This window comes from Lutra lutra, chromosome 15 (assembly GCF_902655055.1).
Source record: "Lutra lutra chromosome 15, mLutLut1.2, whole genome shotgun sequence".
Taxonomy (NCBI): Eukaryota; Metazoa; Chordata; class Mammalia; order Carnivora; family Mustelidae; genus Lutra; species Lutra lutra.
Genome location: NC_062292.1, coordinates 30,498,764 through 30,511,740, shown reverse-complemented (window position 1 = coordinate 30,511,740; position 12,977 = coordinate 30,498,764). Strand labels below are relative to the sequence as shown.

Sequence of the window (12,977 nt, the reverse complement as noted above, 5' to 3'; positions counted from 1 at the left end):
TTCATGTCTCCAAAGAAAGAGAGAATTCTCATGCCCCAGCTCTCCTCACCCATCTTCACTCTGCTGCAAGCCTCATCTTCATGTTAGGGGTTTTCCCAGAACTGAGTGGGCACCTAAGAGGCCACCGGGGCTGGGGGGAGGAGGAAGGAGAGCTCAAACCTAAGGAAGCATCCAGCGTGTGTTCACCCAGAACACTCTGCCTACACCCTTCACAGTTCCACACCCACCTCCTGCTGCTTTCTGGAGTTCCCCGCCTGTTCCCACTGACCACAGTCCTGCTCATGCCTCATGGCCTTGCCCGGGTGGCACCTCTCCTGCCACGTACACGTCTCTGCTGTTCTCCCACTGTAATTCATGCTTCTCCTTCCACTACTCCCCAGAGCTCTGTCTCATGTGTGACGGCATTTGTTCATTCTTCATGTATCAAGGAAAAACGCTCCATTTCCTCATATTGTCACACTCAGCACTCTCAACGATGTGTGCTTTCTTCCCCATACCATTGGTGTCAGTCCTCTGACACCCACGGAGTGTCCCACAATTCGATTCAGGTCCAACACCACCCACCTGGGGCTGGTGTCAGATCCCACAGGTTAAGGGCTCCATCCCACGAGACTGTTCCATGTCAGAGGCCAGTCACAAGTCCCAGGCTGTCGTCTGTACTTCTGACCAACTGGCTATAAACTGGGGTTCCCATGACTCCCTCCCTGGGTTGATAATTTGGTAAAACGGTTCACAGGATTCAGAGAAACACTTACTTACTTCTACCAGTCTATGATAAAGGATATGGAGGAAGAAGCGCATAAGGTGAGGTCCAGAAGGGTCCCCAGCACAGCAGCGTCTGTCTGTCCGTGTGGAGCTGGGCTGCGCCGCCCTCCCGGCACACACTTGTGCTCATCAGCCCACAAGCTCTCAGAACCCTGCACTCTAGGGATTTTCATGGAGGCTTCGACACGTCAGGGACATCAATCATTCATTCTCCAGCACCTCCCCCCTCCCCCGAGGGTGGGGGTGGGGCTGGAAGTCCTGAGCTTTTAAGCATGGTTTAGACTTTCTGGTGCCCCCCACCAACCCCAGGAGCTCCTCTAGAGTCACTTCATTAGAACAAAAGAGGTTCCTATAACCCAGGAAATTCCGAAGGACTGAGGAGCTCCGTGTCAAGAACTGGGGTCAAAGACAAAATGTAAGTAGGAAGGCGGCAGAGACTGATATACGTGCATCTATTTCTTACTATTATATAGCTTTATATCTGGTTATTTATTTATCTGAGTCTTTAATTCAGCAGGAAGAACCTTGAGGTATGGGGATTCGTAGTGTGCTCAGTGTGAGCGTTGAATAAATGGTTGTGAGTAGCGATGGCATCATTACTGGGCTTTCTGCATCTACAGTTCTTTGTTACGATCTCTTCACACAAAGTTCTACCTAATCTCGTTCAGTCTGGCCATGTGGTTCCCCAGGTGGTACTCTAGACTTGAACCGAGATTTTTCTGGAGCCACAGTACATGTTCTTAAGCACAACCATGTTGTGTACCGAGACTTGTGGGCCAAGAGATATTTCCCTGGAAGCTGAGTCCCACCGAAGTGAGTGGTGGGGAGAAGGGGGTTTGGGGTGCAGAGGAGCGTGGCGCTCCCCAAGAGACTACAAGGGTGGTTTTCAGGGGAAGGGTCTCCTCCAGGATGCTACTGTGGGCTAGGCCCAGGAGTGCTGCTGAGTGTGGCACTCAGAGACTGAGGCCCTTGTCTCCTGGGGTCCTCAGAAACGGGGATCAGGCTGTTCTGCCAGCGTTCCCGAATGGACACGTGTGTAGAGATGAAGTGAGGGCTACTCGGCTGGCCAGAAGAGACCTCAGAAGGCAGCGGGTCCGTGGAGATTCGCTCCTTATAGAAGGCCCATGTGGATGCTGTGGAGCAGGGAGAGGGGCCTCCTTCGGAGCAGAGAGCCCAGCTCCCTGAAAACAGCAGAGCCCAACCCCACTTTGCCTGCTTCTGCGGAGTCTGGGCTTTGGGGGTGAGGAGGGCAGAGCCTCGCTCCTGGTCTAGGTGGCCGTGGGGAGGGGGTGCAGCCCCAGCACCAAGAGCTGGGGGGCTGGGAGGCACCCGCAAGGCTGGGCACCCCCGCATCTGCCTGTACTCCCTACTAAGTTCTACTGGAGCCATCAGTAGGAAAAGGCTGTTCCCCTTTTACATAAGTCTTTTCTAGATGTTTTCAGAAGGAGTTTAAACACTGGCAGACAGAAAAGGGAAGCTTTTATCCCTTCTCTAACCACCGAAAGGAAGCGGTGGATTTAAGAACCACGGGAAGGGCGAGGAAGGAACAGAGCCAGAGACACAGGAGCGGGTGGAGAAGGCTCAGTAGGAACCTCGGAGGGTGGGGGGAGAGGAGGCGTGGGGTGGGGTGGGGTGCTCCCCGGGGAGCCAGGAGCCTGCTTAGGCCCCTGGGGAGGCTCTGCAGGGGTGGAGCCAGCACCCTGGGGAGGGACTGTGCAAGAGGACTGCCTTGATTTTGGGTGAAACCCCAGTACACCCCTTGGTCCACAGGGGCCAACTTCTGTCTGTGACGGAATTTTGAATGGTTAAGGGTAACCTCCATTAAGCAGGCTCTGGGACCAGGATACCGTGCCGGCTGGAAAGCCTGTGCTGATTCTCTGGCCCTCTGTCTTTTCCTCCCGTTTTTCTTTCTGCCTGACCCCTGTCTCTGAGTCCCCACCCTTGTCCCCTGGTTCCCACCATGGGCAGGCTGTCCCGGGTCCAGGGGCTGGCCCGCCCACCTAATCTCATCCTCGCACAACCCTGGTGGCTGCTCAGGGAGCCCGGGATTCATAAGGGGAGCTGGAGTGACTCTTGCTGTTGAGAACACAGCTGCGGCAGAGGAGATAGGAAAGCCGGCCCGGCCCTCTGGCAGCGGCCCTGGTGGGAGTGCCATTCAAGGAATAGGCCCAGCCTAGCAGGCACGAACATGGCCCTGGGCTGCGGCTACCAGCCCCTGGGCCCCTGGCTCCGGGCCCCACACGCTCCTTGGGCTGGCAAGACCGGAGGACACTACCCAGGTTGCATGGGTCACAGGAGAAGAAAGGGTGTATGGGGGTGTGGGGGCATAGATGTCCCAAAGCCTGGCTTGCTCATGAATGGAGCAGACTTAACTCAGTTACTTGTTCTCGTTCAGACTCCATGTCTGCATCTATGAAATGGAAGCAATCCTTGCCCCACTTCGAGGACTCTGGTTGATGATGCCTTCCAGAGTTAGATCTGGGTTCAAAACCCACCATGGCCACATATCCGCCGACCTCGGCACCTGCCAGTCCAAATTCCACTTTCCCTCTGGGACCCAGCTCAGCCCCCCCGAGAAGTCTGGGTCACTGGTCCGACTACACCTCCATCTTTGTCTCAAGACAGTGCTATGACTAGCCCGTGCACCCAGTGTTCATAGATCCAGACTGCTTGAGTTTGAGGCCCAAACCTGGAAAGTACTTCTGGGGGTCGTCAAGAGCATCCGAGGAGACCCTGCGCCTGAAGTGGTCAGCATGCTTGGCGCCTTGAACCTGCTCAGTTGAGGTTTGTCAAGACGTCCATTTTGTCAAGAAGGAGCCTTCTTCTTCCTGGTCCTGAGAGTTCTGTAAAAGCAGGCTGTGTCTTCTGCCTTCTCGCCACATCACCCATCATGACATACATGTGTCGCATAATCAATAAATACCTTGATAGCCCTCCCCCACACCGTGGTTAGCTCGTAACCGAATTTCGTGGGCTGATGCTCGTGTACAATTAGTCCTGCTGTTCATCTGAGTTCCCGGGGCACAGAAGCGCCACCTATGTAGCTGGTATGGTGTTCGGCACTGTCTCGTGGTATCTTGTTAACTTTTGCGAGGACATCAAGTTCCTGGGGCAGGCGTAACTCTCCCCACTTTACCAATAAGAAAACAAGGGCTCAGAGGGGCTGAGTGATGTGATCAAGGGTATGCGGCTGCCGGACTGAGGCTGGGGCCCTCGCTGTGTTTCATTTCCATCATCTGTGCCTGTTGGTCCCAGTCTTGGCACAACAAATGCGAAACCTGAATCTTATTTACCAGTTATATCCATACCGTGGAAACTCTGGGTGTTCACGAACTTGGCAAACCGTCCACTGATTATAAAAAATCTGGAGGAGCAGAGTACTTGGAGCAGGCCCAGAGCTTGAGCTGGAAGTAGTGCTTGGCTCCCCGTGGCACTAGATGGTCGGTGATGTCTCATGAACCGGCTGGCTTGCAGGCCCCGCCCCACGCCCCCTCCTGCGACCATTAGAGAAACTTTGGTGTCCTTGGTCCCCAGGCAATTTCCTTAGTTTAAGGAATCTTGGTTCATGGAATTTTGAGCTCTAGCAAACTTTTTAGGAAGGACTCTTTTGGGCCTAGCACATGTCTCAGGAATGAAACTCCCCAGTGACAGAGGGCGTTCGACAAAACTCAGCGGTGAGTGGCGCTGCTGTGGGTCACCAGGCCAAGGGCCGCGTGCCCGTCACCCACACATGTGCTCACAGCACACAGGGCCTCTGCTCCTTGTGCAATAGCAGTGGAATGTGAAGGGCTGCGGGCAGAGCTCCACGACTAGCACATTCCATCTGTACTGTCTCCACTCCTTCCGCTTCCGGCTTGGCTCTCCTGGCAACACCTCTTCCTGCTCCAGAGCAAAGGGCCTGTGGCAGCCAGCGTCCTGCCACTTGCTCATGGGCCTGGTGTCAGAGTCTGTGTTCCTAGTGGGCACCGGCTGTGGGGATGGATCAACCATGCTCTGCCTCACCTTTCTGTCTGAGGCCTTCCCTGAAGTCAAACCCCAGTTAGCCCTTTGGGAGGAATGTGGTGTCCCAATGGGAGCCGACAAGCCCCTGTGTTTAGTGGCCAGCCTTGGGGCATGGACAGAGTTGTTTTTACATCAAACCTTTTCTTTCTTGGAATTTTATGCATGTTCAGCCATCAGGCTAGGCTGCAGGACTAGGGAGAAGATGATTGCATGGTAATGCTCAACATCTATGTGAGAAGGACTCTTGTTCATAAAACCATGCGTGCTCCAGTTCTCAGAGTATCAAGTGTTTCTCACTCCAGATAGAATCAATCGGAATTGTAGAAACCCAGAAAAGAGGTGTGTACGAGGCTAGGGCTTCTCACAGAACACGGGTCCAGACAGGTTGGGTTCAAGTGCCGACTCTGTCACTTCATGGCATTTTGACCCTGGGCAGGTTGGGCACCCTTTCTGTGCCTCAGTTTTCTCCTCTGTAAGTGAGGATCATAATACTAACTGCCCTTTGGGTTTTTTATGAGCATTAAATTAAATGAATTTATATCTTAAAAGTGATTAAGATAATGCCCAACATGTGAGAAATTCTGGATAAGTGTTAGCTGAATATGCATATATATCTAGAATCTTTCATATATATATATGTATATATACATATATATATAAATCCCCATAATGTGAGATACTACAGGCTGACTTGTCCACTAGAGCCCATCATTAAGCCCATCATTATACACATGGGTATACCATAGGATAACGCAGCACAGCACAGTATATTCCAGTATACCACAGCATACTATAGTATACTACTGTAGACCATGGTATACCACAGCATATCACGGTATACCACAGCATAGCACAGTATGTCAAAACATATCACGGTATACTATAGTATAGCACAGCATACCACAGTATAACACAGCACAGCATAGTATATGTTGTATACTATAGTATACAGCATACCACAACATAACACAATATCTATCACAACATATTATAGTATAGCACAGCATAGCACAATATACTTCAGTATACTGTAGGGTACCACAGCATACTACAGTATACCACAGCATATACCACAGATACCACAGTGTACCATAGCATATCATAGTATACCATAGTATAACACAGTATACACAGCATACCACAGTATACCACAGCACAGCACAATATGCCATAGCATACCACAGCATAGCACAATATACCACAGCATAGCCCAGTATACCACAATATATATAGCATACCACAACATAACATATCACAACATACCACAGTTTAACACAGTATACTACAGTATAGCATAGAATAGTACAGTATACTACAGCATACTACAGTATACCACAGTATACCATAGCATACTGCCGCATACTATAGCATACCACAGTATACCACAGCATACTACAGCATAGCACAGTATACCACAGCATATTGCGGTATACCACGGTATACTACAGTATATAGCACAGCATACCACGACATAACATGATCACAACATACCACAGTATAGCACAGCATACCACAATATACCTCAGTATACTACAGTGTGCCACAGCATGCTACAGCATACCACAGCATAGCACAATATGCCAGAGTATATTGCAGTATACCATAGTATACTATAGTATAGCACAGCATACCACAGTGTATGATAGTATACCAGAGTATACCACAGCACAGCACAGTATATGTCAGTATACTATAGTATACCATAGCATAGCACAATATGCCACACCATAGCCCAGTATACCACAGTATATACAGCATACCACAACATAACACAGTATATCACAACATACTACAGTATAGCACAATATACCTCAGCATACTATAGTGTACCACAGCATACTATAGCATAACACATGTACTATAGCATACCACAGCATACCACATGTACTATAGCATACCGCAGCATACTGTGGTATACCAAAACTCACCTCCATCCATTCTCTGTAAGAAATGAGTACCTTGCATCTTATTTCCCAATTGGCTTCCTGCTGAATTGCAGAAGCTTGTAGGCTTCCCAGTGTGAGGGATCCATTCATATTTATACCAGAGACTGAGACATTTCATCCGACTAGTTATATGTGCGCTCATCTTTGGAAGGCATTTGCTCTGTGCAGAACCCTGTGATAAGCGTGCCATGAATGACACCGGGTCCCTGCGCGGGAATGCCCTTCATGTGCCACAGACACGCTTGATGCCCGTGGCCAGGGTTAGGCATTTCCACACATGCTGCCCAATGTTTTATAGGCTTTTCTTTCTGGAAGCAAAGTCTGTTTCCCTGAATGTCAGGAGAGGGCCATCTGCCACGCCAGAGCAACAACTGAGAGGCATTTCCATTTCAGGCCCTGGTTTTCTGTTCTGTGTGAGCATTGTCAGAATCCTGGCCTGACATGCCTTTGGCAATGGAGGGTTTTATTAAATAGAAGCTAGATGGTTTGAGATAAAACACATCCTCCTCCCTTTCCCCTCAAACACAAGGTTTTCCTTCCTGTCCAGTTCTCCGGATATGTTTCTTTTAGACAATGGTCATTAAAGCCAGACATGGGCCAGTGCACACTGGTGAGATGGCACCGGCTCAGCCATGGTGGGGTGGGGTTGGGGTGCTGTGGAAGCTTCTGGCCCTGGAAGGCACGGGGTTTCCCAGCAAAGACAGAGGAGCTGGTGCTCGTGCAGTTGGGTTTGTGCTGTGTCCGTGTCTGTCTTAATCCCTGAGGTTCTCAGCATGAGAATCAGGAAGTGGCTGGAGCTCTGTGAAGTGGGCTGTGGGCATTCAGGACACTCCCTGAGGGGGCTCTGCATGAGGCAGGGACTCCGCAGCTCTGGGTGCTCTCACTTCCTACATCTCCCTGCTGTGCTGGACACACAGGGCCAGTTCAGTTTCCCAAGTACAGCTTGGATCAGATGGCTCTCCTCGTCAAGCGTCGATGACTCCCATTACTAATGGTATCAAATATACAAATATACCCTTACTTCAGCATCCTCTATAAAGTGTGGCTTCAGTCCACCTGCCATTTCTGCCATGGAGGCAGGCTTTCCCTGATATCTGAAAGTGGAGCATTCCTCTGGAAGCTTCTGGAAGCTCAAGAGGTGTAAATTCAAGAAGCAGTTACCTTTCATTTATAGGGAAAATATTTGGGGGCGCCTGAGTGGCTCAGATGGTAAAGCGTCTGCCTTCGGCTTGGGACCGAGTCCCACATTGGGCACCCCACTCAGCAGGGAGTCTGCTTTCCCCTCTCCCCCTGCTCATGCTTTCTCTCTGTCAAATAAAATAATAATAATAATAAAAAGAAAATATTTGGGCATTCCCAGACCCAAGAAAACCTGCCTTAGGCTTTTCTGATACCTTAGGACACATCTGGCTAATGGCCACAGACAATAAATTGATAATCAGAGACGCAGTTCACAGTTCCGGCGGCCTGACGCTGAGATGCTGAGTGTGGGTTCCGGAGAAGGAGCTGGGGGGCTCCTCTTGCTGCTCTGGGCACTGCCCCCGTAACAGCTCGCAGCAAAATGGACACTGAACATGATTTTCACTTTAAGCCTTTCATTGTAAAAGCAAAAATCCTCTTCGGATGTCTTCTGTTTGGCGAGAACAGGTACTAATGTAGGTCTTTCATAGAAGCAAAGTGCCTAAACAAACTTTTGAAAAGCAGGATATGTGTGTATAGATAGTGTATTGAATCTGTTGTAAAGTAACTTAGCCGAGCTCAGGACTCCTTCCCTGGACTTGCCTGGGGGAGTCTGCAGGTGCTCTCCCAGGAAGTGCCCCATGGTGTGCCCTGCTTCTGAGAAGGGGGACAAGGGAGGACAGGCTGGAGGCTAGTGGGGGCCAGGCTGCTATGTGTAGGCGACCCACCTCCAGCAGGTGGGGAGGCATAGTTTTCGGCGGGGGGGTGGTCAGATCTATGTTCTAGGATTACTGCAGAAGGCAGTCAGTCTGGAGGGAGGCCAGGCAGTGAGGGGGATGACCAAGGATGTTAGTGTCTCGGCCGGTCGCTGGCTCCAGGTGCCACAAGAGGCAGGTGGGCAGGGATTGTTGCTGTGGGAGTTGGGTGTCAGGACCCATAGTCCGGGGAGTTCTGGAGCTGCTGCTGACAGGTGTCCCTGCTCCTCCCGGGCCCCGTCTGCTGAGGGGAGAGGACCCAGGGAAGGAGGCCCAGAGCTTGGAAAAGCCTGGCTGATTATGTAAAATAAAAGCCAGAGGATGTGGTTTGGGTTGTCCCTGAAAAAGAGCTCTATTTATATGTGGAAGGATATTTTCAGATGGGGCTTCGTGTGAAGACAGGAGGCTGTCCTTTGCAGGAACTGTCCGTTAAAGGCGTGGCACCTCTCAGCGCAGGGAGTGGGGGGGGGGGCAAGGTCATGGTCACAGCTGTAGTCTTGCCCGGGGCCTCCAGTCCCCATCCACGCTGTGCCTTCCCCAGACGCGATTTAACAGTGTGTGAAGCACTCCTCTTTCAGGAGGTGACAGGAGGGACAATTAATTCCTGTTTGCAACATGCTCAGAGGTCCCCGGGTGAAAGCGCTGTGTATACAGCTGGGTTTTCTCTGTGAGGACCAAGCCTCGGTCTTTAGAGTCACACTCATGCATGATTGCTAAGCGGATAGACTAGGTCCATGATTTCATATTTGGATTCTCAGAGGATATTGATTTCCTTTCAGTTTCTTTTCCTTCTTCTTTAAAAATATTAGTTAGGAAACACTTTTATTATTTTATTTTATTATTATTATTTTTTAAAGATTTATTTATTTATTTATTTGACAGAGATCACAAGTAGGCAGAGAGGCAGGCAGAGAGAGAGAGAGGAGGAAGCAGGCTCCCTGCTGATCAGAAAGCCTGATGCGGGGCTTGATCCCAGGACTCTGGGATCATGACCTGAGCCAAAGGCAGAGGTTTTAACTCACTGAGCCACCCAGGCTCCCCTAGGAAACATTTTAAAAACTATGGAGCTGTTTGGAGAATGTGGAGCTGAACAGCCATGTACCCCCAACCAGAATGAACAAATATTGGCCTTTTCCCACAATTAATTTTAATTAATTGCATTTAATTAAAATTAATTAATTAATTATATTAATTGAATACAATTAATTTTTAAGCATTTGAAAATATTTTTATTTAACAATGCCTCATGAGTTACACGTGGCCTTAAAACTTTGTTTTTTAAAAATTTTTTTAAAGATTTTTTTATTTACTTGAGAGAAAGAGAGAGCACAAGCAGGGGGAGCAGCACAGGGAGAGAGAGAAGCAGACTCCCCATGGAGCAGGGAGCCCGATGCGGGGCTTGATCTCAGGACCCCAGGACCATGACTTGAGCCAAAGGCAGACGCTTCACCGCCTGAGCCACCCACATGCCCCAAAAGTTTGTTTTTAAAATAAAGGAAAGAAAATATTTGTATGCCCCCCCATCCCGCTGCTTACCTTCTTGTAGTCGCCGAGGTGAAACTGTCATGGATATGTGCCTGCGCGCAGCCGCAGGTGGCTGCTGCTACCCCTGCGTACAACAGAACCAGCCGCAGAAGGACATGGGTGCACAGAGCATAGAGTCTGGGGTCAGGTGGACCTCGCCACCTCTGGGCTGGGTCCTCTGGCCTCCGAGCCTCAGTTTCCTCGCTATAATCTGACGTTGATTAGTCTACTCTACTGTTGCCATTGGAGATAAGCCTAAAAGGGTTGGGTCAATAAAGGAACTGGTATGATTTAACCATTTTTCACCCTTTTTTCCTGGGTGGAAAGCCCTTTGAGAGCAGGGCACCTGCCCCAGCCTGTATTAAATACCCTCTGTATTATTGACAATGCCTCCTGGCTCACTGTAGAAGCTAAGTAGTTGTTCTGGAAAGACTGAAACGCCCGAGCCTCACTCCCACCTCAATGCAGACCGACGCAAGGGCCGGTGCACCTGGGGTGGCATGGAGACAGTTGAGCCGAGGACACTCACCAGGCTCTCCAGCCTCTCTTCAAGCCGCATAGTAACCCAGTGTCACAGGGAGGGAGGGGCGCGGAACCACCTTAGTGCCCTCTATACTCTTAAATCTCGGATGTGACATGGCTGATGATTTGGGGGCATTTTTGCAATGTTGTACCCTCATTCCATTGCTAAATGCTCAGTTTGCGGTTCCCCCCTCCCCCTCCCCCGCCTCCCGAACAATCCACCATGGTTGGGACGTCTGTCTCTGGCAGAACATGGGAAATATTGGACACAGAACACAGGGAACAGGTCACGGGGACACAGAGGACCCAGGACGCAGACACAGGCAGGAAGGGGACAGCAGGGGGCGCCAAACCCGCACACTTGTGGTGGAAGACAGAGCCTGGCAGAGCCTCAGGGGCTCAGGCTGTTCCTCACTCTCTTTTTGGGGATCTGGTCCCTTCCGCAGTCACAGTTGGATTCCCAGCTCATGGTTAGACCAACCCCACCCCCTCCTTTTGGAATCCGACACCAAAAGCTGCCCTGAGGTTGTTGGGGTTCCTGGGTGGGCGGAGGTCAGGGCCCTGCGGCCAGGCAGTGCAGCGTGGAATTCAGCAGGGCATGTTTCCTTCTGGGCCCGTGGCCGTGGCCAGGGAGAGTCTAGTCCGGCCTGGAGGTCTTCGGGGTTGGGGTGGTCTCTGACTCAGCCATGAGGGCAGCCGTGCTCGGCCTCCCTCTGGAAGGGTTTGCTCTGTGGCGGGCCATGAAAGCCACAGAGTCTCAGGAAGCACGGGGTCCAGATGGGGCCCCGGGCCAGCTCTGAGCACTCGGAGCAGTGGCTCCCAAGGCGGTGGGAGTGTGGAGTGTGGATGCCAGCAGCTGTGTGCTCGTTCATGTGTAATTTCATACGCACGTTATGGTGCCAGTACGTTATGCTCGTTATGAGGAATGCATAAAAATTCAGAAAACACAAGGTGAAGATGACGTGAACGGTACTTTCAGATGTCTTGTTAATTGCAACAGTTTCATTACTGTCGTCAGCTAATATCTGAGGCGCCGCTGATGCTCAGATTCAGTTTCTCGTTCCCAACACCGGATGTAAAGATGCATTTCAGATAGTCTTGATAATTTGGACACTTTCCGGGTGACGTGTGAAATCTGATTATATTATCGCTGTTTTCCCGACGATGTGGCTGACTGAGCGCCCACCACGACTGCTTTTCTTGTTCACTTTGTCTTACCTTATGGTTCCCTTTTAGAAAAAATTTTCAGCCTTTTGCCCATTTTTCGGGTGGTTAGTTTAGTGAACATCTAGATCTGCTCTGTAATTTCATTTACAGAGGCTCATCTGTTGTAGGTCACACTGTGTGGAGGGAGAGCCCAGAGAGGAAGTCACCACTGTCACCTGGGGTCCGATCCCTCAATGCCTCAACGATGGATTGCCGACTCGTGCACCGGGTGAAGGCATTGCCTGTAGCAAATATTAAGAGAGCTTGATTTATTTTGTATCTGATTATATAAAAATAACTGCAGGTTTCCCCCAATATCAGAAAGTGGAGTGTGAAAACTTCCGGAAGCTGAAATGGCACAGAGAAGAAGCAGTTAGCATCAATTTACAGGGAAAATTTTTTTTTTTAGCATTCCCAGACCTAAAAAATAACCTGAGTTAGACTTTTCTGACACACCCTAGGGCACATCTGGCTGATGGACGCACAAAACAAGTTGATGCTCAGAGACGCAGTCCATAGCTCTGGTGGCCTGACGCTGAGAGGCTGAGTGTGGGTCCTGGGGAAGGAGCTGGGGGGACCCTCTCGCTGCTCTGGGCGCTGCCCCTGTAACAGCTCACTGCAAAAGGGATGCTGGACACGATTTACATTCTCACTTTTTTCATAAAGGTGAAAATCCTCTTTGGATGTCCTTTAGTTAGCAAGAACAGGTATGGAGGTCCTCTGCAACAGCGAAGCGGCTTATGGTGAACTTCTAAAAAGCAGGGGGATACCTGCATATGGAAATTTTAGTATTTTCCTCCTTCGCCCTCTGGATCAGCTCCTGCTGCCCCCCAGATCGAGAGGTCACAAACGTAGACATATGATGCAGGCACTTTGGGTTGGCACACCAAGCCCTTCATGGTCCAACCTTGCTTTATCTCTCCAGCTTCATATTCAACTATAAACCCTACCACCCTGTGGCCAGATCCATGGTTCCTTCTACAAGATGGTGCCCTTCGAGGGCACCGGTGGCATCCTCTTCACTGATGCTTTTCAGAGCTCAGCTCAGTGCCACGGACGGCAAATTCTTACGTCACAG

At 50.4% G+C, this 12,977-nt stretch overlaps 1 protein-coding gene across 5 annotated transcripts in view; it reads left to right on the top strand.

Annotated features, from left to right (window-relative positions):
* Positions 1-12,977, top strand: part of LOC125086411 (uncharacterized) — a 101,093-nt gene that overhangs the window by 40,348 nt on the left and 47,768 nt on the right. The window lies entirely within an intron of this gene.